Genomic DNA, 25,858 nt, shown 5'->3' with positions numbered 1-25,858 from the left:
GCCGACCTAGCCGGGAGCCGGCAGCATTGCATCTGACCTTCAGGTCTCTCGGATATTTTTTACCTTCATCTGTGACCGGAGCGTAGGCTAGCCCAAACATCTTTGCCAAAAACCCCACAAGTTTTCATGCGCACAAGGAGGCTGAGCTCTCTGGCAGCTCCAGAAACAGCCCGGTGCAGGGGACCGCGCACCCTGGGGCCGTGCAGGTGGCAGCTCCACGCACAGGGCAGCGGGCTCTCCGCTGGCAGTGGGGTGGGAGGCACAGGCCCGCACAGCCGGCCACAGCCAGACCCCTCAGCATGGACGCGCTCAGCGGCCCGTCATGAGGGACGGGCTTTCAGCATGTCCTCATGACTCCAGGACACCCCCTTGGCCGCGGTGGCCACCCAGACATGCCTGAAGCCAGTCGTGCCCAATGGCTCCATGCAGCACTGCAGCCGGCCCTCACTTGCGCTCTCTGGAGAGGCAGCAGAGGTGAAAAAGCCCTTCTGAGTCCCTGTTGCCCTCTCAGCAGGGAAAGCATCCGTTAGATACACCGGCCAGCTGACCAGGCTTTGGTGACCAGCTGAAACAGAGATGCCTGCGCCTCTTCCGCGTGCGTGTGTGCCACCAACATGGGCGACACAGCCACAGGTGCTACACCTGCACCATTTCACCTGCCTCCACAAGCACGCACACGCTCTGAATACGCCCTGTTGGTAAGATGGGAACATTTGAGAAATCATCCAGCAAAACGAAATGGAAACGGGGCTCTTCCAGCAGAAGAGATCCTCCTGCACCGCGTGCCGGCTGACCCCGAAAGCCCAGGAGCTGCTTGAGCCAGGAAGGAGGGAGCTGCCACCTCGTTGATTTGGGATGCATTTCGGTTTTAAGCCATTAAGGACACGCCAGCAAACAGAGAGATGAATTGTTTCTAAAATTAGATCAGCACCAAAAAGATTAAGGACAACCAATGCTGAGAACATGAAACAAAGCTGAAAAATAAAATGTATTAAAGATGAAAACTGGTTGCCACAAGCACTGCAATTCAGCCCCATGTTAGCAGGGCTCTGCTACCACTACCCAGCCAGAGCACATTTTATACCATCTTCTGCACTGCGCATGATAACATAAATCAACCGGTGTAAAACGCGCTGCAGTATTCCATGGAGCACTCGTAACATGACGTACCCTTCGAATTGCAATGGAAATATTAAAAATCAATGCCTGCTTGTGGTGTATCACAGCATCCCTCTTAGCAATTAACTGATCTGCACATTTTCAGGTTCTTTTACTGTTAAATTATACATACCTTTCTACTACAAAATTTCCATTAAGGGCTAGATATAATGTTCATCTTAACAAATCAGATATGCCACTTACACAGCGGTAATGAATTTAAGGATTTGGTTGCAAAAAGTATCACTCACCAAGCTCTCCATATTGTAAGTCATTATCTGTACTACGTTTATTCAATAAAATGCTGTTTGCTGAACCTCATGCTTTATAGGCTCTTCCTTAAATAAAAATGTATTGCAATGAAAAAACACATGATTCTGGTTCTCTTTATACTACTACTTCACCAAATAAGTTACGTTTGAAGCTATGCTAGCTTTGCTTTTATTCACACATAATTTAATGTATATATTCAAATTATCACTTCCATTTTGTCATATTTACTTGGCCCACCTTTTTACAGCCTCTCATCCCAGACTGCAATCACAAACATTTTAGCTCATTTAATCTTTTTAAAGCCTGTATGTCCTGCAGACTTGATAGTTAATAAATCAGAATGTCAACTCTCTGGTTTTGTAAGACAGAAACCTATAAAAATAGTCCAAGTATATAAATCTAACCTAAAGAACTGCCACCTGCTTCCATGCCGCCTGTCAACGGAGACCTCGGAGAAGCACTTCTGAACTGACTTTGCCACAACCTGAAGAAGAAAGGTTTTAGGCAACTTCGGGGAGGTTTAAGGGACCTTCACTAATATTTTTAGCAGAAATATTGTCTTTTGACAGTTAACCTAAAGACCAGCTGATCTGGTGAGTACACTGTGACAAATTCATCCTTGGTTTTACTCCAACACTTCGTGACTACACCAGGGATAAAGCTGTTCGACCGAGTCCAACAATAACAAATAATTTAGCACACTGCTTTAGGAAAAATAAATTGTACAATGTGAGATAAGAAAATAGATTCCCGACTGCAAAGCAAAATTCCAGAAACATTTTTTAATTCCCTGTTGAATGGGAAATCTGATCCTCTAGGCAACTTTTCAAAAGTGTCGTTGCTTGACAGAGTTGTATGTCAAATAACAAAACAGTGAATCTTGCACAAATTATTTAGCAAATCCAGCATTGCTTTAAAATGAGATTTTTTTTTCTGTTTTCAGCGAGTTGAAGGAATTTTACATGTCTGCCACGCCTCAGTGTTACTGTCCTTTGAATAACACGGCCTTCAGATTCCTCTGCTGAGCCGCATGCTTGGTGCTTGCCTTGTAGAAACCAAACACTGCCGAGAAAAATCTGGGGTGTTTCTTGGTTTTTTTGACCTTCGTCTCCGCTATTTTGGCCAGGAGCTGCCAGCAGGGTGTGCAGGGTGCGGGCAATCCCGGGGAGACACGAGCTCCTTGCCCAGGGGAGCGAAACAGCCAGCGAGCGCCAGGGCGGTGATGGGAATGGGTGGTCCATCCAGCAAGGAAAAGCTTCAAAAGTAGCCCAGCTGCTCCCGTGGTGAGCTCAGTTCCCTGACGAGGACAGCAGGCCGCAAGCATTCCTCAGGAATTCATTTCTGAGGAGTTTTGCTGTAGTAGTTCACCAATTTAACCTGCAATTTTCCTGCTGGCAAGAACTGCAAAAGCATCCCGCCCCAGCGCAGCCAGGCAGGATGGGTGCAGGCAGGCGCGAGCACACTGCCGAAGGGGTTTGGGTCACCATGGGAGGCCAAGGCACTGCTGGCACCAGGAGTGGGAGCAGGTGTGATTTTGGAGCTGGGCCTGGCTCCAAGGGGACACGTCCGTGCACAACCACACAAAAGGGCTTCTTGGTGGCCAGAGCCAATGGCACCTTCTGAAGTCTCCAAAGATCAATGGCTACCTTGCAGCATCGAGCACAGATATGTGTATTAACTGACACAGCTAATTTTTAAGATGGTCTTGGAGATTAGTGAGCTTAATTCAAGAGTAAGTACTTTCTATCTAGATTGGAAAACAAACAAACAAACAACAAAAAAAAACCCCAATAACTGCCCTGTGAGGAATTTTTACACAGAACGCCTCTGCGAAGGCAGCAGAGCACCACGGATGCACAGGTCGCAGTCAGCACCGGGACATTTGTGCACAGCACAAGGGTATGGCCAAACATCAGCAGAAGGGAGCCACTGGCATTGCGTCTTAGGATAAATGATCGCTAATTAATTCTAAAGGGAGGGAAAAAAAACCCTGCATTCCACAAAAATGTTATTAGTAATTTTTAAATGAACCTGCCACCTCTATTGATGTCTTTAACAATTTTCTTGCATGAGTAAGAGAGTTTACAATTTGAGAGATTAGCCTTGAAAGTACACCTTGCTCTACCTGAAATGTCAGGAAACAGGGCTGGGGGGCTTTTTGGTTTTCTTTTCTTTTCTTTCCCCTTTTTTTTTCCCCTGTAGCACAGTGGAAGGCCTGCAGGGCTTTACACAAGAAGAATATTTTACCCTATGACCTAAACAATCTGGCCAACAGTCAAGAATATGTTATTCTAATTGCCACTAAAGTTAATGTTGTTAATGACTCTTGGTTTTTCTGCAAAAGCCAGCTTACACTCTAGAAAGTTACTATTTCAAAGGGGACATATAAAGAACGGGGAGTGTTCCTGCCTGACCTGGTGGTCCAAGGAATGTGGCAAACTTGGCAAAGCTGGAAAAGCGAATCCCCAAAGGTCTGGCTTGAAAGTTGCAGTCAGTAGAAATGCCTTCTGAGCTGTGTTCAAAACAGCTCTGTTACAGGAACAACACGCTCCTAAAGCCAAATATTTGAAAACAGATTACATGTACCATGTTCAACTCAGGCCTCGCTGAAGTCAAGAGCAAATTTCCACTTGCTTCAGTCAGACTGGGATTTATGGCACCGCCGCCAGGCTGGGGTTGTTCTCGGAGCTGAGTGCAGCAGAGCCTCAGCCCTGGATCACGGTGCCAGCCCGGCTACGATGGCAGCAGCAAACTGCATTGGGGACTTCAGTTAGCGATGCAGGACTGGAAGCACAATAAGGTCGGAGCCACACTGGAAATGATGCTGATGCCTACCTACAATTTCCACTAAGAGACATGGAAACGGGTAACACGGTGCAACACATGGGCCAGAGAAATTAAAAAAGGAACAAACCTCTTAGCTTATTTTTTCAGCTGTGGAATCAAATATGGACAGTTTAAACTTTTTATCTTATCAGCACAATACAGGGCAAGCAAGCCTTTCTGTCTTTGTGCCAGTAAATTTTCTTTAATTTTTTTTTTAAGCCTGAGGACTTTTTAAAGCTGGGATTTATTTTAAATCTAGGATTGTTCTTTGGAACATACTATTTAGTTCAGGGTCATGTCTGGCTTTAAATACCTCCAGTTACAGGGCTTCCATCAAGAGTTGTTTCTTTACAGTAGGCATACACTGACTTAGTGCTAGACAGCACTTCCTATCACAGCAACCACGCAGAGCTACAGCTGCAATCTACAGAGTGCCCAAAATTATGCTGTGCAAATCATCACCTAAACATGTACGCACACATGCACACACACTGCCGAGATCTGAGCAAAAGGAAGACAAAAGATAAAATGAAGAGGGGGAAAGAGGTATCTATCTCTTCATTCCTCTGCCTTGGTCCAAAGAAAGAACTGAAGGTCTCACAAAGGGCTACGATACTTCCTAGAAATTTTCCAGAGATGCAGGACAAGTGATAAAAGTAAACGGCACTGAAGGAATAAAAGCTAATTGCTGGAGGAATGACGGGTGCCGGCACACAACCGGCACACCTCCTGGGACTCGGTGGAGCCCCGAGGCGCCCGCCCAGGGGTGCGCCTGCCCAGGGGTGAAGCCTTCCTGCCCCATGGCCGCAGGGCTGCCGCTCAGCTGCGAGACAAAAGGAAAGGAAATTTCTTCTATAATTAGGAAATGAGAACAAAAGAAACAAATGACTTAAAGGAAAAGCCTAATCTAAACGTTCGTTAGTAAACGTTTCGCTCGGTGTCAAATGCCAAATCGGAGTGGGAGGGATCTCTACTTTTATGTGGTTTCTTACATTTTAGTGTTGTCTCTAGCACTGTCATACAGCAAGAGAGTCCAAAGTTCCCTGTCATTTGTGGTCAAAGAAGAATTAACAGAAGCAAAAAAGCCACAAATGTTTCAGTAATAAAAACACAAACAAATCTCAGCTGAAATCTTCCCATAGGATGAAAAGTCTTGGCTTCACTGGGTAACCTTGGTCTGTGGCTCTTCAACGTTTCAAAAAACATCTTTTTTAAACACTTGCATCCTGAACACAGGTACATGTGCGTGCTACCTCTCAATGGGCCAGGGCCCTAATGTGAGCCACTGTAACCACTCCAACCATACCCACAAAGAGCAGCCAAAAACCTGATCCAGCCAAGCAAACCAGGTCAGAGAGCGTAGATTGCATCCCAGCCCTAGGACCAGGACCAGGTATCAAAGGCAGCTCGTTCTGCACATCAAATCCTTGCTACGTGCATCAAAAGCAAGCAGGTTTGGTGCTCTATCATGCAGTGCAGCATAGGTCTTTCACACAGTGTCAAACCATATAGGGTAAAAAAAAAAAAAAAAAAAGGTGCCTAGCTGAAAAACAAAGAGCCAGAAAGGATAATGCATGAAACACCACGGTATATTCATGCAACGTCAAATTGCATGGGATGACTACATGACAGAGCAGAGTGAGTGAAGCGCAGGCTGCCATGCAATCCTGCTGACGCTCAATCGCCATGTAACGCTCCTTGCAGGTTGAAGAGATCCATGCGTCAGATCTTGCCTTCCCTCAACGAGAGGAAAAAACAATCATAATACCAAAAAAATTATGTGATCCAGCATGTAGTTAATGGTGTTGGCCTCCTAAGACTTACAACTTAATAAAATTGATCTCACTGCAGTACTGTAATGAAGAACAGTAGGATAAGGCTACCCTTGAACCATGAAAATTGTATATTGCTACCTCCTTGTGCCCTCCTAGGGCTATGGCCGCTGCAGCCTCTCCAAGCTGTCATTTGTCTGACTCTGACAGCATACTGCACCGACAAGTGGCAATGGTGGCTATGAGAGCTTCTTTTGGAAAGGCAAGGGAAGGAGGAGAGCCCTCAGTGCTAGGCATCTCTCTGGATAACCCCCGGGATAAAACACAGATTATACTAATAATACAGTTTTGTGTGAAGTGCGTTAACAATAAAATATACAAAAGTCAGAGACTTTAGGAAGCACACATTATAACATTTCACAACAGAGCCTTATTACACGCAAGTATGTATTAAATCATACTAATTTCTAAGTAGGTGGACAGTTCTCAACATTCTTCTTTAGCTTAGCAAAGAAAAACTGTTTCGGTAGGGTACTGCACCTCCTTCTACATCTGCTTGTACATGCGCTTTAAGAGAAAGGGGTTCCAAGCTAAACGCCCAGTAATAACTAGCTAACTGCTGCCAGTGCCGGCACCGCCGCTGCCTGCTTCCGCCAGCATTGCACCGCTCGCAGAATTGTTAATGACAGCCCTGCACCCCTCCCGGTATCCTCCTCTCAGCATCCTTCTATTAGCTTACTTACACCAACATTTCACGGGGAAATGTTCATCTTACTTCACTGATAAGCTACAATTTTCTCAAATTAGCAGCTACAATGTTTAAGGCAACCCTAAGTCTCTACCTTGAGTTTAAAGGCGTGGGAAGGGCTGGCAGGAACACGCGGCAGAGGACTGGCAGCTCGTTGCACCTTCCTTTGCTATAGCACAGTCACAGACATCACACGCAGAACGGATAACGCGTGTAACCTGTTACCTTGTGGTGCCTTGCTTTCACCTGAGCCATATATATCTATATATGGTTATCTCTATATGGTATAATTCCCCTCTTTTCTCCAGTGAAACCAAGACTTGCCCTGTGTTGTTCTGCCTCCATGCAAATCCAAGCTCGCTGGTGGCATGCACATAGTAACTACCAGAACGTACGGATATTTTTATGGACATTCCTGGCCTCATGTTCTCTAAGCCAGTGTAACTATTTACATCTAGCATCTGACCTGAAACCCACCAGCTTTCCTCAGTCAAGGATTTTTATATCATGCTCACATACACAAACTCACCCTACAACCCTGGCTTTCTTGGATTTCAAGACTTCCGTAGTATCCTTTAGTCAACATGCTAGAGAAACCTTTTATTAAGTGCTGCTAATTTTTTTATTGATCAAACTGTGAGCCATTTCATTTTCCATTATAGCAGAAATCTCCTATAGGAGCATTCAGATTAAGTTTCTTTATTCTGTCCCTAGTAGCATGTCACTTTTAATCAGTTTTTAGTTTCATTATTGCTTAAAAATTAGAAAGCAGTTTCTCTGTTCTTTATTACTTTTTTTAAGTTTAGTTACTGAAGGGTTATTAAACTTGGAAAATATACAGACAGGCGTAATGTGCAAAATATATTCCTCACTGTCTCTAACCAACTTTAACATTAGCTTTTTTTATAATTTTTAGGTTTATTTTCACTGAAAGACTGCTTGTAATTATTACTCATGTTCTCCCCAAACACTTATGTTACTAAAGTGTGAAATGTCTTCTAACACAAAGACAGTTCTCTGGGAAGTAATTACAAAAATGCATTCAGGGGCAATAATTTTATATTAACTGTCAGCAGCATACATCTTCTGAAAAGGCACTTGTTATGAAGGAATTATTTGTGCGGAATTTGAAGGCACTGAAGGCGAAGGAAAACTGCAGAAACGCATTAAACTGAAACTCCAGCTCCCTCATCAAGGGTCAGTTTATGTTTAAATCATTACCTTGAAGGCAACCCCACACCTTCCGAAGAGTCTATTAGAAAGACAGTTTCAATTTATGCACAAATTGGACACGGTCCCCACTTTTTGGTGTGGAACAATTTACACCCCCTTTTTAAGGAAATTTCTGAGCAGCTCATCAAAAAGATATATCTGAAAATGATGGGCTTCTATTAACCTTTCACTGATGACACTAAAAATACTTGCTAATGATTTATGGGCAGTAACAAAAATAGTGGCCTCAAAACTGACCAGGCACATTAAAAAGGTATCTGTGTCTGTAACGGATACAAGAAAAGATTTAATGAACATTTTATAGTAACTTTTAGCCTGTGGGCTAATCCCTTAATCCTTAGGAAGGTGAAATAACTCAGTGAAATTAAAAATTTAAAAAAAAAGTGAAACCCAGCAATAGTGATTAAGCATCATATCACTTTAAAAGTGATTTAAAAAAAATTTCAGGTAAGGAAATCAGAAAAACACCACCAAACAGTAAAATCTCCTCGTAATTGTACCTGCAGGTAATGTTTCGGCTTTTCTAGTGCTTTTACTAAAATGATTTAGATGTTACTATGTTACACGACAAATGCATTTATACACCGAAAAGCGGACAAAGAGCTACGTTATTATTATTTATTTGCATGCAAGCAGCAGTGGGATTGTACTTTATAGTGTTAACAGCACATAGTGTTTATCAGCTCTTCAGTGTTTGGCAACCGGTTTAACAGTATAAATATGGGATGTAAACACTTCCCCGCCACAAAAAGCACTGTAAGCGCATGTTGGAGAACGCAACGAGGGGCAGAGAGCGGAGCAGTCCGGAGCGTGCCAAGTGTCTGGTTACTGAAACAGCACCCGACTGCAGGTCTCTCCCCAGTTACTGACCAGTTACTGACCGGGGTCCCCAGGGGAGCCCGGCAGGGTGCCCTCCCGCCCCTCTGCCCACTGGGGCTGGGGAGCAGATGCCCTGTCCCTCTGGCAGGGCTGCAAGGAGAGCAGCACCCCTCTTTTACACTGGGGTCTCCTCCTTGGAAAGAAGGGGCTCAAAATCCAGGGGGAAGGTTTCGGTGGACTACAGCGGGCTGCGGTGGCAGCGGGGCCCAGCGGTTCACTAGCAGACAGCAGAGCAAAGGCAGAAGGCACCTCGCCTGCGTGCATCTGACCCACAAAGCACAGCCTGTGTTAGATCAAAAAGTCACAGTCCTAGAAGGAACACCTTGCTTTCTACCATGGCTCATTTCTGCCCCGTTTGCTACAAGGGATATTCCACACGCAAGTGCAGACAACAGTTACCACCGCTTTTTCACAATATCGACACCTCATGCTTCTTCCGATGTCAAATAGCAATTTGCTTTGTAGATCTCTGCGGCATTCAAATCAAAGAGTGGGTTTGCACACAGCTATCCAAACTTCTCCGCTACCATCCACAGAAAACTCTAATCCACTTGCTCAAGACATGTAATAGTTGTGCAACAGATTATCTGCCTCTGGAAACAAGATGTTATTGTCCACTACCAGACTCTTAAGGTGCATCTGAATGGGAGTAACTGCCACCTTCAGTTCCGATAATGAGGTTCAAATCAAAACTGATCTAAAATTCATTTCTATGCACAAATAAATTAGTATGCAGCAAGTATTAACTTCAAAGCGAAGTGCCCTTCTTCATAGAAATGTACTTTCACTCTTTGACTTGCAACTGTTAAATAATATTGACCATCGTAAGCTAATAAAATCCATGTACATTTTCAGCACAAAAATGGCATTTTAATTTTATTTAGGTATAGGAGTATTTTAATAATGCTCAACTTACTATTTTTCAAGTCTCTGTTGAAGACAAGTGTCCTGTTTCCAGCAGTTCCATGAAATCCCACTCACACCTAACACAGGACATCTTATCACATTTTAATTCATAGGCATGGCAAAACCTTTTTTTTTGTTTTAAGGAAATGGTGTGAACGATGATTTTTTTTTTTTTTTTTTTTTTTTTACTTCAAGGTAAAGCCAGATATCTGTAAAACTTAAATCTATAGCTCCCTGAACAGACAGAAAATTCGGAAGGCTTAATAAAATTCACATGTTGCTTGTTATTGCAGCTGCATGCTGCAATATCAAATGCAAAAATAAGGTCTTGACTGGTTCTGCTCAGAATAGCAGCTGCTGGAACTCATGATTAAAATAAACCTGTTGATTTTTAAAGAGAGAAAAATTACAGATGATGTAATGTACCATAAGTGACAAATGTGACTATGTATTTCAATGTTTGAATCTCCTTTGCCTAATTCAAAATGCAGATTCCTTTATTGTTCCTCTGTAAGGTCCAGCACTTTGAATTGTCCTTTCTGCAGGTAAGTTCTGGCCCCTAGAAGATTCCCATCCTCGGTGTGTAACAGCCTGCAGCGTACGCACACGGGAGCGAGATGTAACAGGAAAGCAGAGCAGGGCCTCAATACAAAATACCCTCTATGTCCCTGAATATATTTCTGTTCAAAATGCACTTTTGCCATGCTTAGGATATAGATTTGTTTAAAAACTATGCTGAAGAGGAATATCTTTCACAACCCAAACCTATAGGATCCTACAGGTAGTATTTGCATTCATCTTTTTATGTCTATAAAAACCCCAAAACCTTAGGACTGAGAGGGAGAGAGCCATAGCACTCTGCAAACCATCAGGAACCAAGGGGTGGAACCAATACAAAGGGAAAAGATGGAACAACAGAGGCGAAACTGTATTGGGGCAGAAAGAAAAACACACTTGGGCAAATTAGAGAAAGCAATAATTATTTCACTGACCTTCTCATGGGTCTAGGCTTGCTTAGAACCTGCCTGGATCATTTTCTGGTGGGAAAGACAAATGCGTGGCTGAAAGAGCATGGAAGGAACCTGCTTCTGTGATAACTGTGCCTGGAAGTCTTCAAAATTGTTATTAAAGACCTGAGAGGTTTCTATGGGGCCAGGTTCATGGAGTTAGCTTCTTAGGTAGAACTCCTGTTTACGCCCAGGGTATAGAGGCTGGACCTGGACCACAACCTAGCTGCGGGTTTTACGGTCTGATCAAATACCAAGTGACATCTTGGAGAAGAAAGCTTGCTGACTTTCTCTCTACAAATCTGGTTTGCTTTGAAAAAAAGGTTCTTCAAATGCACCTGAGGAAAAAGCCACATTTTCCCAAATGTCTGCTCACGTCCCTTTGCCACCGGGTGCTGCTGGCAGAGGGGCAGAGGCTCATGCCTCTGCTGCACGGGAGCCCTCCAAGAGGGGCACAGCCGGCAAAGCGAGCAGAAATTGGGAAAACAGTACTTTACATCGCTCCAGCTGGAGCTGGGGGGGACATCCGTAGGCAGCCTGAGTGATTTAGGAGCCAAATACCCACTGAATGGCAATGGACTGTAGCAAAAACCTATGAAATTGGAAATTAATGAGAGTTAGGCACCTATGTGTCTAAATGGCTTCGGAAGAGTAGGGCTTACAAGCTTTCGGAAATGTTACCCCCAGGTCTCATTATGCGTGTGCATCTCTGTATGACCAGCACTGGGCTGGGCACGATGTCCTGATGCAGGTATCCAGACCACAGCAAAATAATTCAGTTGCCTCTTTTTCACATTCATTAACTCAACAAGATTCTCAACCAGAAAAAGAGAGGAAAGTCTGTGCATCTTGTATTATGCAGCACTGGAAAGGGTATTTAACAGGTGGCCAAGCTATTAGAGAGGCATCGGATTCTGCAAGAAGTATTACCTTCCGCCTGACCGTGGCCAGCCCCTGCTGCACAAACAAACACCTCTCCTGCCCAGCACATACACCAAGGAGATTAATACGAGCCAACAGGGAAACCAAATTAGCAGAATGACTCAAAAAGTTTCCTGCCATTTTCTGCTCGTTCTCTCTTCCCAGTTTTAAAACATGACGTGATTTTGGGCTGTGGGCTCAGTTATATTTCAGTTTGTGTTTAACATGAGCTCACACGCAAAAATTAACGTACCTCAAATTTCCTTTCTCGTTTCTTTCCTTAATACCAAACTCTGAAGTCCTACACGTTTCACTTGACAAAGCCATTAATTCAGTAATTTCACATAATTAAATCGAGCAAAGCAGAGTATTTAAATTGGAGCTAAGTGAAATATACTTCTGTGCAGCTCATGCTGTTAGAATTGTGCTGCACGCTATTCTGCTGCTGCTCATTTATTAATTTGGGATCGGCTGAAACGTGACACCACGTAATAAGGAATGTGCTGGCTTCAACAGAATTAGAAATAAAAAAATTAAAAAAAAAAATCATAGAGGACAGTGAATCAAGCACCAAATGAAATAAGTTAATCCTTCTGAATGAGCCCTCAGCAGAGCACTTCTGCACCCAGCTGAAACCTGCATCCAGGTTTGTACTTTCCCTGTGATAACTAAGTTCTGGCAAGAGGTTCTCAGCTATTTATCCCTGGAATAAGGAGTGAGCTGCACCAGTCCTCCAGCGTGGTGATCCTTTTAGCAGTGATAACACTTTTTCTCCTAATATCTTCCTGTGTTCTTTCTTCTAGCCCTACGTGGTAAAGAAAGTGTGAAAAGACATTGAAAAGAGTTAAAGCTAAAATGACTTTAAAGTCTTGTCTCCTTCAGCTGCTCCTCTCATTTGGCAGGTCCCGAGTGTCAGAGCAAGAGACAGCCGTGTGGTACGCAGCATCAGAGAACTGGCAGAGCCCTCGGATCCACTGTGAGGATCATGTGTGGTAAAAAACAAATGGGCAGATAAAACCCTAAGTACAGATTTTTGCTGGCAAATGAGTAAGAAAGGGGAAGAAATTAAGATGGCAACTAATCCAAGTAGTGGAAATACTTTCTGTAATTAACAGAAGTCTCTCCAGAATATAGCGGTGGTTTTTTCCTTTCCATCGGTGCTTTCTGCTTCTCAGGTTTTTATGAACTACCTTAATTGGGCTCTTGCAGATACACTGGAAGTTCCTCCACTTCTTCCTCGGCCTCGAAGGACACCTGTGGAAGGTGCAGCTCTGGACTGCTCATGATAACCCTCACCAGATACAGCTTGTAATGACCCGCTTCCACTAATGAAAAAGGGGGGGTAGGGGGGGAGATATTGTTGCTGTTGTAATTAAGCTTGTGAAGAGTTTAGTTGGAGAGAAATTAGATTTATTTACACGCTGCTCTGTTGCTGATGAAGCACCAGCTATTTGGGAGAACTTCTAATTAACCCTAATTTAGTTGATATGCTCTTTAGCAGCCCCATTCCCTGTGTACTTTGCACTAGTTAAAAAGTAGTAATAATAACAAATTATCCATTTTTAAAAGGCACATTTCTTTGTGGGGGCCCAGTCCCAATTTTTTTCCTTAAATTAATGAATTTGCATTTTAGTGGCTGACAAGTAGGAAGACGGACACTTGAGAACTTCATCCTACAAAAACAGCTTTTTCAACAGCCACATGCCACAGCTCACGTGGGCACGGCCACCGCACCCACAGCCCCACGCAGCCCCTCTCCTACCAGCCCCACGGCTGATGCGGAAAGAGGGGTTTGGGGTTTGCTTTGGACCCTTCCACCTGACTATCACAGCTAGGAGTCTATTTTTAAAGCACTTCCACTTCCTACATCCTTGGCCAGTTATGCAGTCTGGCCACAATGTTCATTAACCAGATTCGGTTTCAAAATATTTCATTACGGTATCAAGCTAAAAATCACTTAACTCTTTTCTCATTTAATAGCTCACTGATGGCTCCACCACACTTCCAGTGCCTGTGGTGTATCTGTGGGTTTCTTTGCAACTCCGAAAGACATTTAAAATACAACAGGTTTACAACCTCAGTATATAAAAAACCACTAAAAATTCACCAGTTTTTATAAAACATTTTGGAGGAAGAGCAACACCAATTCCTAACTCAAATTCACACACAAAACACCATAAACACTGAGCACCACTTTTTGGATGTAAGGGTGAAAAATGGAACATAATTTAATTCTGTTATACAGAAGCATCTGTGCTTGCTTGTCACAACACAAACCCAGAGATGCAAAGAGCATTTGCAGAGGTGATATTCCTCATGTCTGCAACACTGCAGCTGTCTGCACACACAATACATGAAGAAAAAATGTGGATTTCTGCAACATCCTGACCAGAAAATGTTTTACCAATCTGGCTATTAGCTAACTTGTGCAAGATTTCAGCCTGAAATTCACCTTGATCAGAAAAAGTACATTTTTACTGCACAACCGTTTTTTGATAAGATTATAGACCAAATGCTGCTCTCAGTTATACCTGCCTAACCCTGCTGATTTTGTATACGCTTCCTGGATGGTACTGTGGAAATCTGGCAATGAATGTATTTTGTTTAATATGATCAAGGAAGAGGAGCCAAATGCTTTCTACACAGAACATTTCTCATTCATTTAACAGGATAAATGGTCATCTGGACTTGTGTGCTAAATGCAAAGAGCCCGATATGAACTACTATCAAAGTTTAAGTTCAAGTTTTCTCAATTTCTATATGGGATGCACATTCTGTACAAATTAATGACAGCATTACAAACTGACCATTTTTCTGCAAATATAACCTACTTGATTAAACCAACAATGCAGAACGGAAGTCTTCCCTGTTGTCACTGAAAGAAGAACGACAGGCCGCATACATCTTTTTTGAATATTGTCCAAACTACACAGAGGAAAACTTCAATTCAGAAAACTGTCTTCAAAATTGCCCCGTACCAAATGACTTTGAGACTTTTAAAGGAACTCCATAATGAGAAAAAGGCAATGATCCTTCTGTTGCTACAGTTGTATCTCCTTGATGTGTCAGCAAGAATGGCTTGGCATAGCCCTTCTTGGGAGAAGGCTAATTCAAGTCCGAGTTACACATTTCTTTTTTAACAAAAACCATAAGTGAAACCAAGTAAAGATGGAACTAATCAGTCTGTCAAAACAATACATTTATGAACTGCAAAAAGATCTGATTTAAGTCTTTGGATAAGGAATATTTATCCGATTTTCTTTCTGTGGATGGAAACAGCCACTATCTCCATTTGTGTTATCTGGCAAAATCAGGGCACAGGAATTTAGTGTCATTTAGTTGCCTATAGCCCCCATTCAAGCTAAATAATACCAGTAAGCACAAGTCAACACCATGCCCAGCTACGAGGCAATTAAATGAGACCCAGGGAAAACCATCGCTCCTCCTCTCAAGGACGCGGATGCCGCGCTCTGCTTCCCCACTTCGTATGGGGGCTGCAGGTGAGCAGGTAGCACAGAGCCGTTGTCTTTCGCTCACTTATCTCCTCCAAATGCTCTCTCCTGCTAAAGATTCACACGACAGATGAAGATTAAATATACGCAGCTAGAGCAACAAATCTAAAGTTCAGACCGTTGTCGGAGGACTTCTTTCTGCCAGGCTGTTTCAGTCGGCCCCAGCTCGCCACACACACAGAGGCACGCGACCTCTGTGAGTACCTTCCCACCGTATTTCTCTCAAATTGAAAATTCTCTCTAGCTTTGGTTCAAACAGCAGCCAGAGCCTTAAAACATGTACACATGCTACACAGAGAGCCTCACCGTGCCAGTGGTTTTCTTTATCCAAGTGAAAGCTTCCAACCAAGAGGGAAGAAATTTGCCTACAGCGTCCCTGCATTTTATGCTAGCAAATAACTCGCTTCAGAAATACTGCAGCTTTCAGCATTAAGGCATTTAGAAGGGAAAGTGTGGGATGAAGTGGGATGTGAAATCCCATCATCCCACCGCCAGGAAAAGCGCTGTTAAAAATCTGAGTTTTCCTTTTGGAGTTTCGATGAGTTTACTAAGAAAATGTAACAGTGGAGTCACTAACTAGAATGCTCAAGTTTAAGAAAAAGCGTGTTTTCTTTAGTTATAATGATGCAATAAAATTTCACAGCTCTCAAAAGCACCTTTGGGTTTGAAACACAGAAGTAACACTTGCATATCAGTTTATTTGTAAAACATAAACTTCTCCCTGCTGCAGGAGCCTGGAGTATGAGACCTCAGAGTTGTGGCTCTTCCCTTTCCTGAAGAGAAATAAGCCTTTCCCCGAACATAGTGCCTACAAGTTTCAATCCAGTAACAAAGGTGCGGAACTTCCCATATCTGGAAAATTACATCAGGAAAATATATTGCATGGATTCACTTCAGTTGCATCAAAGCTTCCAACAAGAGTGGTTATTTTCAGCCAAATTACCATGCTGCTGCTTAAATACCACTAAGCTCAAGGAGTCCTTTATCAGTTGCAAACTGCGACTTCTCCTCAAGGAAACACCAAGCTAAAATGGGTACGTCTAAATCCACACGTTGTGCAGTAGCATTCAGAGTAATGTCATTCTGACTTATATGTTTACGTTTTTATTGCTAATTGATTTACCCCTTCTGAAGGAGATGCCTTGCACAGGAGGCGTCCCTTCTTTCTCCCCTTACCCCCGTGCTCCAGCTTCATTACAACCCCAGCACTGTTGCCAAAATGAGATATTGCCTCATTTTTGGTACCGTGCCCTTGAAGGCATCTTATTAGAAAAGACCATTTCTTAATTAACATTTTTGATCTTTAATCTATTACACATCCCTTTAATCCCATACGGAGGAGCTTTTGGCCCACTTCCGCGGCATGGTGGTGGGAGGCAATAGGCTGGCAATTTGTGCTGAGGGCTCTCTCCCAGCTGGGCTCCAGCGTGGCCGGCTGCAGGGCTGGCTATGCTCTCGCTGGTCAGCAGCAGACATTCGCATTTATTATTTTATTGCCTTTTTTTTTAATAAAGACTTTAGAGAGCCACCACTCAGCATTAAAGACAGCAGGAAGAACAGCAAGCTTGCGGATGAGATCAGACTTCAGCAAGTGGCTGTCGAGATCTTAAAATAACCAGCAAAACTCTGAGTGGGAGATTTAGTGGATCACCAACATGTGAAGTGTTAAGAAAAGTACAATGTTAAGTCCCATACATCATTTTACTTGCAAATAATTACAGCAATTACAATGTGCTAACTGGCAATTAACATTACAGGCTTCACAACTCACCAGAATTTTTTAAAACACGCTGTGGCCCTATGTAAATTGTCTCTTTGGTACTTCTGATTTGGTGGCTGTATGAGCTAATGGCTACACATTAGCTCAGCAGATCTCAGAACAGAATTGTCCACGTGCCAGATAATTTAATTAGAGGCTTGATCTTGTCAGAGCTTTATGCAACACAGAAAGTGTTTCCAAGCAAAGTGTGCGGGTTTTTTCCTCTCTCTTTAGTGTTTTGTGACCGTCTAATAATTTCTACTAACAAACGCCAAAGCCATCCAAAGGAGAAAGGAGGCATGGCTAGTAAAACACGCAAACAGGCAGGCACTTCAGTTGCAAGTGTGATGAATTAAAAAATATGTAGAGCAAGACACATCAAGCACCTCTTCCATGCACACCCCAATCTATTGCCAGGTCTCAGTGCACATCTATTAAATCTTCATCGTGCTGTTACTCAGCCCCAAAAAAGACAAAGGTCACTTGTCTCCAAGTGAGAGCCATAGGGTATCTCAAATCTCATTATAAATGGTCCCATTTAACAGTTTTCTCATTTGAATTTATACACAACAAATACAAGATTATGAGATGAGATCAGTTTATTTTGACAATGACATCGTAATTCCTTGTAGCGGGACCAGAAAAGGCTACTTTAGACACTAAATGACAGAAATACAAATGTATCTTCTGTTATGGGAAATTTTAGGCTACATTAACTTTAAAAAATCCTTTTTTTCATGAGTATTTGGCCTTAATTTCTGTTTTCTACACATGCTTGTGCTACAGTAACCATACTTGTACTCTTGGTCTACAATAAGCTTAATGGTTCAAGATAATTTAACCAAAAATACAGCGGTAACGGTTACAGAAATTTTACAAGTCAGGTCAATGTTGAGTAAGACCCACTAGAGGTCCCTTCCAACCCAAATGATTCTAGTTTCCTGTACTGAATAGCAAAGATTATTTGGGCAAAGCGTCATAAATTTCATGCAGTTCTTCACTGCAGAGTTTCAGATCAACGTCCTTACTCAGCCCAGAAAACAAAGCAGTGGAGCTTGTTTATTCCATTTGTTTTTCTTCTTTTACAACCTTGTTTATAAATCCCCATTCTCATGGCTGGCACAATTTGGTTTTTTCTCAAGAAGAATGATTGCTGGGGATCCACCACTGTGGCATTATTTTTTATTGATTTTTCTCATTTAAGCAACAGGCCAATGTAGTATATTCTGTTATTCCTGTTTTACATTTATTCAGGCAGGAAGCTTTGAGCTACCAGTTACAACTGCAATGTGTAAACTAGTCGAAGGAGAACAGAAGTTTCTCTGAAGACCAAAGAAATTGTTCACCAGGAGACTTTCCTTCAACTCTTCAGCTGTCTGATTTCACAAAGGTAAAACCCATTGCAATCGCTTCCTACAGTGGCATGGTTTCAGCTTCCCTCGCTCCGACCAGCCAGCCAAAGCAGACTTGGAAAAGCAAAGCCGCTGACCTGCAGAAATGACTCAAAGAAAGATAAGCTGGCAAGTGCCCATCAGTCCCGAAGCTGGAGCCCTCTAGGAAGGTCGACCTGCAGCATGGTGCACGCTGCATGATGCAGAGACCAAGTAGTATGGAGATGGGGCACAAGGAAGACTTTCTACTAGGTTGGGAGGCTTAATTAGCATTTGTAAAGTGGTTTCAGATCCTACATAAAAATATTTACTGAAATAAGCTCTAGAAAGCACAATTTGCCTGACCATTCAGTCTGCTTCTGTCCTCAAATCTGCAGGAGATTAGCAAATCCAGAGCGCGGCAGAACTGGATAAATTAGAGATGAGCAGGATTTACCAGGTGATCTTATCCATCCCTCTGCTAATGTAAGACCATTACTACCGTGTATTTTGAAGCGCTTTGTCCAGTCTGGTTTGAAAATGACCGAAGTGATGGGAGATAATACCAGAGTCTATTAGATCCCACTAGTGGGAAATGTTTCCTGATATTCAGCCTAGCATCTCCTTTGCTTTACTTTAGCCCATTACTTCTAGTTACGCCCCGGAAGGCTATTGTAAACAACAGATATAGTTTTCATCTAAAAATACAGAAAATGTTCATCTAATCACAGCCCTTCGCTTGGGAGCAAGAGAGGACAAGGTAGCATCACTGGAAAGAAACACAGGAAGGGAGAGCAGGAGTGTGAAGAAGGTGGGAAGGTGCTCCGCTATGCCTTGCTCCTCTCCAGCACTCCCTCCAGCTCAATGGCAGCGTCCTTCACTGGGATGTTCATACCCACAGGAGACCTGAACGCAAGCAAGGGATGGAGAGGCAGGAAGGCTGCGCCTGAGGGTCCACCCACGAAGGTGAATGACTTCCTTCAGTCAGCGCAAGGAAATGAAACACAGCGTTACAGCCCCCCAGCAGATAAAGCGCCAACAAGCACACACCTTTAAAAATAAAAAGCAAATTTGTTGCAGAGAAAAAAATGTTGCTGGCAAGATGGGGACACGACCCCGTGGAGGATGTCCCCTGGCAGCCCCAGAAGGATACACTCACATGTGCAACCGTCCACGCTGATGGTGTATTTGTATTTCTGGCGAGATGCCCCTGCCAGAAGACCCTATGGGAACATCCCCCAACCCAGGGCGGCCCCATGCCAGCAGATACACCAAGCTCACAAGTCTTCAGATGAGGTTAACCCGATGAGCCCAGAGATACGCCCAGATTTGGCTGCCCATCGCCAGTCCCAATGCACTGCTGGCATCCCAGTGCACACGAGTCCACGGCCCCTTGCCATGGACAGGCAGGGGCTGTGACCCCTCAGCCTGCAGAAATCCTCCCCTTTACAGATGTTGCTTGTAGCAATTTAGGGGGGCTGGCTTTAGGTACTGTGAAGCTCAGCAACACCAACGACACGCTGCGATACACCACATTTGCTCAGCTTCTCTTAAGCAGACTGGCTTTCCAGCAGACGCTGTCTTTAAAAAGCCTGGGAACGGGTGGATGGTGGGGTAGGGGGAGCACTCAATAGCTCGCTTCGAAATGAGCTTTTCTTTCCTTGCCTCTTTTACCATGGAAATTAATTCTCCTCCTCTGTGCTATCGCTATAATTTTCCCAATTAACATTTTTAATAGTAAGTCTTTTCTAGGAAATGCCATAATACACAGGTGTGTGCTTCTAATTTAAATACTAACACCCATGCTGTGTTCACATCTGAAGATCGCTCCTTCTTGCCGGAGACTCCCTCCCCAAACAAGAGGGGAACACCTATGGCGCCGCACCACCAGAGATGCCTCGGCGGATTTGTGGGGCGGCTGTTTCCATGACAGATGCGCGTGTCGGTGCTGCGCCGCGCCACACGCGGCGAGGAATCTCATTTTTTATAATCCTCCTTTCCCTGGAGGTGCTACAGCCGTGGGATGTCGGTCAGGCCTCAGGGACCCCCAGGGACCCCCAGTCACTCCAGCCAACAGCCGCCTCTGGCAGCGCCACATCCCCCTTCCTGCCAGCCCGGGAGCGCTGGGCGCCGAGACCTGCTCCCAGGAAGCCCTCGCACCTGCAGACGCAGGGTTGTGCTGCGAGCTCCTACAAACATCGTGTAGATGTGGTGCTTAGGGACATGGTTTAGTGGTGGACGTGGCAGTGCTAGGTTAACGGTTGGACTCGATCTTAAAGGTCTTTTCCAACCTAAACGATTCTGTGATTCTGTGGAACAGAGTAATCTGGGAAGGGTTTATAATTACTCGTATTGTTTCTTCTTATATTATCCCGGCTCCAAAACTCTTACATCTGTCTTGGATGTTCACCCCACCACATTATCTGAGTATCATGTACTATCACTTCACCTTCTGTTTGAGAAAACACTAGCAAAAGTACTTTCTTTAAAAAAAAAAAAAAAAAAAGATAAATTAGTATTTAGAAGTAAAAGATTGAAGTTAAAAATTAAATTTTATAATTAGGAAAGGAGAATTAATTTTTTTTTCTCTTCTGAAAGGACACATAACCATGTTACGCATGTACATCATAAAAACCCACACATTACCCAGGAAAATAAAAGTTCAATTTAGAATAAATGAGTAATGCAGCAGCCAGAGCTACAAACCTCCCTAGCTTTATTTCTAGTTTGTATTTATTTGGGTTTTGGCTGCTTCCAAAGCAGGTATTTAAAATTTTGAGAACCTCAGACTATACTGACTGGCTGCATGCTGCAGGTCCATGCAGAGACAAGGATGCTGTTTTTAAAAGCAACGTAAGAAAGCCAACCAGTTGAGATCAAACATTTCATAGTATATTGAAAAAATATTCAACTAAGAAAGTTATCAAAGTCTCTTACGTTCTTTGCTAAGTTCAAAGGTTTATTTCTTTGGAAATCCTTACGCACTGTAATCAGAATCTTCTCATATTGATTTACTAATGAATTCAGCTTTTAGAAGATGTCTGAGCTTGTGAAGGCACTCAGGATGGGCAAGATAACAGGTTTCTAATGCCCACTGAATTGCGACCGACCTTTTCAATGCTCTGCAGCAGAGATCCCAGAATTTCATGTCGAAGGTGTTCGGGAGGGTTTTTGTCACTGTTCTTCCATTTACAAGTTAAATAAGACAAAATACGATATATGTAGAAATAAAGAAAAAGAGCTTGGTGTCTATGGGAGGGCAGTCTCTCTCATCTGGACCTTCCTGACTTACTCCTGACACAGCCCATGCCCAGCAGGTCGTGCGGCTGGAGCAGGACCAGCAGGGGTTCTGTGGGAGCTGCCAGGGGGACACGGGCAGAGACAGCCCTGGGTACTGTGAGACCACAGGCGATGGCGTCCTGCAAGGATGGTGGCCTTGGTGGGCACCGGGCAGTGGACCATGCTGAGGCGTGCAAGCCCAGGGTGCTGCAGGAAGGCTGAGGGACAACAAACTTTGTGTGGCCAAAACAGGCCTCCAAAAGAGGAAGCGTGAGGAAGGAGAAGACATTTGCTGTAGCTTATCTGAATAAACAGAAACAGGGAAAAAGTTAACGCATGAATACTTGCAGGGGCAAGTCTCTGTTTGATTCATGAGACCCCGGCTTTCTCATCTGTTTTGCTCTTTTGGCAGCCAAAATTAAACCCAACCCTACAAAGCAGTTAGAAGAGAACAGAAACCCTCAACACTTGGGGAGCAGACAGCAGCAGCGCCAGGATCAGAAGACCGATGGTGGAGCACAGCACAGGGAACAGCCAGGAGGGAACAGGCAGGGAGATCCCTGAGCAGCAGAGACAGCACTAAAAACGCCCTGGCACGGGCTCTGGTAGCCCGGAGTGAAAATAAGTCTCCGAACTGCGTCAAGATGTTCCTCCTCTGAAGATACCAAGTGAAAATTGTGATTTACATAGCTGGGAGACACCATGCAAAGCAGAAGAGAGGGCAAAAAGGAGTAACCACAGGGTGGTTTTCTTTATTTTGTGGTTCATTTCTCAAAAGCTGCTGCTTCCCCTTTTCTTTTCTTTTTTTCCACCTTAAAGGAGGGAAACTTTAAAAGAAATTGCGGAAAGCAACTAAAAATCCAAAGTAGCGTACTGTATAAAACAAGCACGTGGGAGAACTCTTAATGGCAAAACATCAAATGTCTGCGTCCTAAAATGTTGTAGGTTTTTTTTCCCCATGCTGCGCTTTGTTAACACGTCCCTCACACGCGTGCCCAGCTGCTGCAGCCAGCTCAGAGGCAGGAACAGGAAATCTGGAGCTAATGGGGAAAGGGGGGAATGCCAACCTGTAATTCATTTTCATGATTTCTGGAATGTTATAATTGAATGATACTAATGTTGTGTGCTAATGGATGGTTGGGTGCTGGCATTGGAGAGGCCCTTCCAGTTGCAAACACTGCAAAGAACCCCCCGTGTTCTGCAAACACATGCGCACAGAGACATACCCGGTTCCCTTTCTCCCCAACACTCAGGCTACAGGTCCACAGTCCCCTATTTCCCAAACTCTTTCTCGATCACTATCATAACTCGTAGCTGCATACAAAAATAAGATACCTTCAGTTACCTCAAAAGCAGACACAAAAAATCAGGCTTTTAGGTTTGCAGGCTCCTAAGGAGAAGACAGAATCTGCTCTCTTTGCCCCAGACAATTCAGCCAAGATTCCCCAGGGCCTCACAGCCAGCCTAATGAGAAACTCCCCAGCAACCCCCATGTAAAATGCTTTAATAGGTCTTTAAAATGCCTTAAATTCTCTATATATTTAGTAAGACTTTTTATTTCTTTAAAATGTCCCTTGTTGCTCCTCAAGATAATACTCTTGTGATGTATTACAACAGCAATGCAGCATTGTCTGGCTGGACCCTTGCTTTGCAAATACTGAATCTTATTTTCCTCTTGGCTTCGAAGCAGCAGCAAACGCTTTTGCAAAGCGGAGGCGGGCGCTTGCCTGGCCCCCCGGCAGCCCTGCCCAGCCCACCCTCTCTGACGCTTTCGGAGTGAGACGGACAGGCTTCAAGGGCTGCACGTGCTGTTAAGAGGGAAAAGCAGGGGGAAGGAGTACTCAGCTGCGCTCTTCCTCTGGGACAGAAAACGTCTTTGCCTCTTACACGGCAAAACACTACTGACCTGCTATTTAACAGCAAGTTAAGTCCTCAGATTAAGAGAGGAAAGGAAAAGCTTTTTTTCTTCCTTTTACATTAAGGAAAAAAATGTTTACAAGACCTGAAGAGGAAGGAAATTCGCTATATGCCCATTGTTAGACAGGGCTGGTGGAGACCCAGATTATTTACCCTGGCATGAGGGCAGCCTCTGCCTCCTTATACATTTTCCTGATTCTCTAGGTTAATACCTACAGCCTTTAAGTTGTGGTCATAAAAAAAATTAAATTATAAAACTATGTCTAGTTGTATTTAAAGTATTTGAATAAATTCCTCAGTGCAACTATGCCAAGGGTTGGATTCCTGCGAAGCATTTCACCTTCGTGGGTTTTACCAGGAATGAGCAGTTAAGCCAGAGCAGACAACTTGCGCACATACTCTACCATAGGAAAAAGGATGGTGCCCTGTGCTAAGCCATCACCGAACAGACCCATCTGAGTGCAGGACTTCTGTTGCCAATGTATCGACTGCCAAATTTCCATGAGCTGCACTAAGCAGCTCCCACGAGCAGCCCCTCGCCCGGTGCCAGGGTCCGGTCAGGGATGCACAAGCCGTGCGCCTTCGGTACACTTCAGTAGCAGAGGAGCCCACCATGAGACGCAGAGCTTGGCCCCCAGTGTTTGACATGTCTTGCCCTGCACCTACAAACACTTACACCTTACCTGGGGACAGACAGCTGTCACAGCTACCTTGACAAGCCCCATGACTGCAGATTCAACTTGTACTCACAAAAAAGAATTCCAGTATAGTTTCTACTGGTTTGATGAACAAAATAAGATATAGCAGCAAAAACACCTTCTCTCCCCACAACTGCACCTATATTAATATTTTGCTAGTATTAAAAAAAAAAAAAAGTTAAAAAATTACATTCTACCTGCTTTTGCTGTCCCTACGTACCACACCACCCTGGGATCGCTGCTCCCTCGGCCCGCAGCAGCTGCACAGAGTGCCAACAGAATTTTTCAGAAGTCGCTTTGTATGTGTTTGCACACACACAGAGATGTACAAACACATACAGGAGAAGAAGGGAGAGAAATATGTTAATTTGAAACATCTGGCAAATGTTTCAGAGTTAACAAGTCCCGGGTTTGGCCTTTTGGGTTTTTTTGTGTTGGAGGGGTCAAGGAAGGGGAGGCAATTTTGTCATTTTGGGCCAGGGAAGGAAGGGGCATGAAATGAGAAGTTGAAGCGTGTTTTTTCACCCTTTATTGAACTTCAACATCACACTACTGGAGCTAATGCAAACAGGAAGATCATAAAAGAACATAATGAAAGTCTCGCACACTGGGACTGAGGGACTGGTTTTAGTTACTGAATATAGCTTTGGAGGCACACCACACAAGAGCCAGCGACTCCATGCAGCCGCGCCACCATGTACTAGGGCTTTTTAAGCTTTTTCTATGTAGTTCCTCAGTCATATTCCAGCCTGCAATCTCTGTCCCACGCACTGCGCCCTGTCTTGATAGGATACTGTATTGCATCTTTATACACATGCGAGATTGACATCTGTAGCTACTAAACATATTAAGAGGAAAATCCCCCAATTAGCACACATTTTCCTTAAGCTGCCATAAATCACTGATACAATACATTTTATCCCACATCCGACGTCTTGAATGAGAGCTGTAATTATGGGAGTAAATGAAGAAAAATGGAGGAGACTCAACTAATTAGGGAAAAGCCTTTCACAGGCTGTCTTTTACTTACAGCATAGTCACCAATACCATCCAGAAATCCCAAATTAACTCCTGCTCCGCACAGAAATTATTTTTGTTGTTGTTGTTGCTGTTTTGAACCTCAGCCTGTGTTAAATTTAATACGATTCAAGACTTGTGATAGATAACACCGGTAACTCCACTCCACTGCTGTTTGAGACGAAGGTCAAGCAAGAGAGCCAGCGAGCGCTCTTTTCATGCACCGTTAGCTCCAGGCACAAAGGGGCCTTCGACATCGCAGCTGGAGGTTTGCAGCAGCAGCAGCAATATTTGCTATCAAAGACTAGTGAAAACACAAACCATTCAAAACAGCCGTAGTGCCCAGAGAAGATGCACCCAGCACAACTGAGAGTGCCGTTGGTACAAAGCGAAATGTCACAAAGTGCCACACAAAGGCAGTTTATGCCTTCAAGACCAGCTAGATGCTGACTTCAGTAAGAAAAGTCTCCTGTGAGCCAGTCTCCCCATGACTCTTATAAAACCCATGCTAACCAGGAATGCAGCACCATTGTTAATTTTCATATTACTGCTCAGTTTCTGAGCTGTTTTCACATCGCTGCTG

At 43.8% G+C, this 25,858-nt stretch overlaps 1 protein-coding gene across 3 annotated transcripts in view; it reads right to left on the bottom strand.

Moving 5' to 3' along the window:
- The window catches only part of ZNF423 (zinc finger protein 423), a 237,413-nt gene that overhangs the window by 166,814 nt on the left and 44,741 nt on the right, over positions 1-25,858 (bottom strand). The gene's annotated exons all lie outside the window — the stretch shown is intronic.

Source organism: Mycteria americana, chromosome 8 (assembly GCF_035582795.1).
Source record: "Mycteria americana isolate JAX WOST 10 ecotype Jacksonville Zoo and Gardens chromosome 8, USCA_MyAme_1.0, whole genome shotgun sequence".
NCBI classification, from domain to species: Eukaryota; Metazoa; Chordata; class Aves; order Ciconiiformes; family Ciconiidae; genus Mycteria; species Mycteria americana.
Note: the sequence above shows the minus strand (reverse complement) of the source record. Positions and strands in the feature narration are given on the sequence as shown.